Source organism: Myotis brandtii, unplaced genomic scaffold (assembly GCF_000412655.1).
Source record: "Myotis brandtii unplaced genomic scaffold, ASM41265v1 scaffold1882, whole genome shotgun sequence".
NCBI lineage: Eukaryota > Metazoa > Chordata > Mammalia > Chiroptera > Vespertilionidae > Myotis > Myotis brandtii.
The window spans coordinates 297,103-302,392 of NW_005356994.1; positions in this window are offsets into that span (position 1 = coordinate 297,103).

Consider the following 5,290-nt stretch of genomic DNA (forward strand, 5'->3'; position numbering starts at 1 on the left):
TCCCATAACATCCGTCCAGTAAGTCCACAGAAAACAGAAAAACACACAGACACAGACAAACAGGGCCCCAAAGAACAGCCTTCCAACTCCATGGAAGCAACGAGACGATGGCCTTACGCCAAACCGGCGGGAGCGACCCACCTCGTCTCAATTCCGCGAGAGGATACCATATCCCTTCGGGGGAGCAGAACGTCTTCTAACTCTCCCCCGCCTGTGGTCTTTCACGGCGCGTCCGCCTAGACCCCTCAGGCACTTACAGATTCCAGAAACGAGCTCACACAGAACAGAACACACAACAACACACCTACCGCGGTCAGTGAGACTCTTCGGATCGAGGGTCCCTACATGGTCTTGGGAACCCCGGGCGAGCCCCCAAATGTTATGCCCAGATTTCAGGATCCCCAAGAAACCACATCAGGGAGCCAGCCAGTCCGATGCAAAAGCATAAGAGTCTTTATTCGAGCTAGCTCGGCTCCCCCACCTTGCCGACACAGCGACAGGAAGCAGAGAGCGATAACTCTGTGTGGAGACGGGTTTTATAGGTGGGGGTTGGAGTAAGGGGAGGAGAAAGGACTGTGCTCTGCCGATTGGCCAGGAGCAAGTCAGTGTCTTGTTCCTGGGTGTGGCTAGCAGAGGCTTAGACTTCCGGGAAGAAGCTCCTTGCCAAGCACATGGCCAAGGTAAGATGGAGGGCATAGCCCTTACCCTGGGGCAAGATGGAGGGCGTAGCCCTCGCCCTTTCACATATAAGATTTGTCACTCTTTTGTGACAAATTTCCCCAATACTCTTTGTGCAGTTAATCCATATTGTTCCGATAGCCGTGGGCCATTCCCTTCCATTGCCATGTGTGTCCTGTTGTGGGCACACACAGTACTTTCTCTGCTCTGCATTGGTGGGTATTTGGGGCGGCTCACCTCCTCTTAAAAGCATCTTTCCACCGACAGAATTTCCGACCTTTCATGTGGCTCAAATCACCCTCTCTCCCAGAGACAGTGCTTTTTTTTGACTCCTGTTAAGTCTTTCTCTGAACCAGGTTTACACATAACCTAATTTTGATAAATAATAAAAACTTTTTATGAGACATTGATTGTTCAAATAGGTTTCCTGTGTGTATTGATTTAACAAAGCAGTTCCTCAGCACCGAGCGCTAAAGTGCCCACCACGTCATTTCCACGTTGGCATCTGACATCATGAAATGCTGAACGGTGTAACCCTGAAAGGGGCCGTTCCTGGGAGACCCACGAGCACGGCTCAGCCTGGATGGTCGTCACAAATGGGGAAAAACATTTTCATCCATTTCTCCAAATACTGCCGAAGCCTGTCCCTGAAGCTACCACTGTCACAAGCTGCTGGTAGCACAATTTTCTTATTTTTAAAAAGAGTTTTTATGACTTTTAAAAAGTCCTCACCTGAGAATATGTCTTTTATTGATTTTTAGAGAGAGAAAAGAACAGGGGGAGGGACAGAGGGGGAGGGAGAGAGAGAGAGACATTAATTGGCTGCCTCCCGTAGATATAGGTTCCCACCAGGATGGAACCAGCAATGTGGGCGTGTGCAGCCTTTTGGTGTACTGGATGATGCTCCGACCAACTAACCATACTGGCCAGGACACACAAGTTTCTTTTAACGAAATTTGTTGTTTAGCTCTGTCACTGCTCCTTGTCTCCCCCCTCATGTGTTTCCATCCACAGCTGTCTAAGTCTTGATCACCTGGTTAGGCCCCAGCGACCTGTGTACACCTGGCCACGACCTCCCCTCCAGCTGCCCAGCCCCGGTTCAGGTCCTTTGCCAATGATCGGAAGACATGTTTCTTCCCCGATTATCTCCTCTTGTACAGACCACCCCAGTAGCTGCCTCGACTGGACCGACCCCCACAGGTGTGCTTTTCCAGGTCTGCAGTCTTGCTGTGGCTCTCGAGGTGTCTGTAACATCTACCACCACTCGGCCCGGGCCTCCTGGCACAAGGATAGAAAGATGCAGCATCTCCAGTGCAACCTGGTGCTCGGGGGGCCTCCCAGGGAACAGAAACCTTCCCTAATTGAAAAGGAAAATGCGGGGGGCGGGGGGGCGGCGCTTGCAACCTAGTTCAGTATCTGGTTGAAACTATAGTCTTCCTTCCTCCCCTCTGACTGACTTGGGCAGAGCTGCAGAGCCTAACCCCAGGGCCCCACCTCAGCTAACTTGGGCAGAGCTGTGGGGACCCTCAGGGGCCGCCACAGGAGGAGATATTGTTATATTGTAAATCAGTGAGCTAAACAGAGGATGCCTTAATCAATCAATCAGTAAGCTGATATAATTTGGAGTCTTTTATTATGCTAGCGGTCTCAGAGGAGTTGTCTCTCAAAGTCTGAGCAAAGCAACATGGAGGAAACTTTCCCATTATACCCTCTAGATCAGTGGTTCTCAACCTTCCTAATGCCGCGACTCTGTAATACAGTTCCTCATGTTGTGTGACCCCCAATTTCATTGTTACAAATTGAACATAATTAAAGCATAGTGATTAATTACAAAAACAATATGTAATTATGTGTCTTCCAATGGTCGTAGGTGACCCTTGAGAAAGGGTCATTCGACCCCCAAAGGGGTCGCGACCCACAGGTTGAGAACCGCTGCTCTAGATCCTTTGTCTCCCAAATATGAAGTTTCTGGACCCTTTGAAGGCTTTTCAAAGAGCCCTATGTCGATATTTGTTGCAAGAAGCTTGTGACCTTGAACACAGCACAACTCAGTAGCCTTGAGTATAGTACATGTCAGGTAACTGGAGGGCACCAGGCATGGGAGTAGCTAGGGCTACAGTGGAGCAGCTTGTAAGGTCAGATAGTTGAGCTTATTTTCCCTCTTATTCAAGCAAGCAAACATGTTTGCAGAAGCCAAGACTACCAGGGCTAATTCACAGAACAAAGGACTATCTATGTTTAGTGGAAAATTTCAAACAGCAGCTCTTCCCACATAGAGGTTACGGGGACAAGATGGATTGCCTATATTTCAATATATAGGTCAGAGCCTCCCCACGAGTTGAGTTCAGGCCTTGGATCCGGAATTCCCCTGGACTAGCAGATCTGCAAAATAAAGGTTAAACTCCCCTCCCTCAGAGCTGGCTGATCGTCCTCCCGTGCATTTGCCATCACATACCCTCCCTTTTCCGGGGGCTTCCCCCTGTCTTGATGAAGGTTTACAACTTTCTCTGGTCTCTCCTACGTTTCCATGGAGTCAAGAGGAAGAAGAGCGAAAGGCCGAGGTAGGCCTGTGCCTCGATGAGAACTCACTACTCATGCTCCCCACGTGCTGTCCCATACATGCGGCGTCACCTGGGCGTCTGGGCTGCCACTTGGAGGTTCTCCTTCTCAGCAACGCCCCACCTGTGGGCTGCAGGGTTTTCACCGGGCCCTTCTTGTGCTGTGGCTTTTCTCAGATCGCTGTGACCTTCATGGCTGTTTACATGTAGGATGTGGCACCAGGAAGGCTCCCCAGGCCACGCAGGGACTGTTTAAATTGAGAAGAAAAAAGGGTGTGGGGACCCATCCCCAAATCAGCAGCCTCAGGGCCCCCACCACACAGATGGCACTGCCTCGGGCTCCCCTCACTCAGATCCCGCCGCTGTCTGAGTCCCGGAGATGTTGGCTGTCTGGTCACCAGTGACCTCTTGTCCGGCTCGTGCCTCTGTTAACTAAAACCTCCCTCCTGTCATTTCTGTGCCGCTCACAGCTGCGGGAGGAGAAGTTGGTAAACGTTCTCTAGTCCAGTGGTTGCCTACCTTGCGGACCTCACGGACCACCAGTGTCCACGGACCACCGGTGGGCGACCGCTGCTCTAGTCTGACATCTGACATTAGTTAGATTTTCTGTTTTGTGGCTGATTTTCTGAAATGTGGATTTCACAGTCCCCTTGCCTCTTTCCCAGCTGACAACCACTGACACTGGAATCTCACTGATTTCTGATCATCCAAATGTTAAAAAAACAATGAATGCATTGATGTTGTATTAACTGTGCACAGTGACTTATTTCCAGGGTGTGGGGACAAGGGAAGGTTTTCTGTCTACCATCTGTGCCCAGGGACCCTGCCTCCCAGAGCAGCAGGGCCAGCCGCCCTCCCACCACCCTGGTCCCCGTCCTCCCTGAAGCACCAGCTAAGCCCCTTGTCCCATTGGATCTCAGTGACCCCAGTGTCTAGAACAGGGTTCTGGCCACTCTCATTCTTTCTGCTTCGACATCCCCAAGTGTGTCTCATAGACAAAGAGAAGGCAGTCTTCGCTGATCTTCCAACGATGGCCGACAGTAGTTAGAACTAACCAAGCAGGACAGCAGCCCGCCTCCCTCTCCTGCCTCCCGGCCTCTCATGAAAAGCCAAGAAGTAACAAAGAGAAACGCAGTTGAAGAAATAAATCACATTATCGTTTAAAAGTTCCTACATTTGATAATAGGAGATTCCTTCAGGGATGACCTCATGCAGCCCCTACAAATTTGTGATGACATTAAATTCTAGATTCCACAATTTGTTAACGTAAAAATATTCAAACCTGTAAAGAATTTTTTCGAGTTTATTTGAGCCAAATGGTTGACAATTGCCAGAAAGCAGAATCTCAACAGATTGGGATAGTGCTCCAGAGAATGGCAGCTCTTCACCTTGTTTTATACATTACAATCAAAGGAGGGCCTTAGGTGGGTTACTCAAAATCCATTGGTGATAGACTAGGGAGGTGGGAGAAAGCAAAGGGGGGAAGAAGGAACCTCTGGGATTGGATAAAAAGTAAAATGATAGACATATTACTTAGGTGGGTACAAGATAGCTCACAGCCAGAAATGAACATGATAACAATAATAATGAAAGAATCTGTGGTCTCTGTCCTGGTGCCCAGGAACATTAGGTTGTGCCCCAAGGGGTCCAGAAAAAGGGAAGTTACAAGTTACCCAGACATTTCAAGGATTTGTTATCATAGATACAAACAGACAGATAGGCTCAGTGAAGGTAAAGGTTGACCTTGTCAGTGAAGATACTGGCCTAGGACGTAACTGCCCACCATCACTGCCTTTAGTTACAGTTTCATTTCAGACCATCCTTTGTGGTGACTTTAGGTCTGAGTTTGCAAGATCCCATGCAGGCCTTCCCTGAGCTTGTCAGGTCAGCATGTGGCCCCTTTCGTCCACAAATTCAAATATTAGAGAATATTCCCCCACATCGACATACGATATAGTGTGCTTCTTTACTTAGGTTTTCAGATCAAATCTTGAAAGACTGAAAACTAAATGGTCCCCTGAAAACCCTCAGGAAAGCCAGGGTTAGAAGGTGTG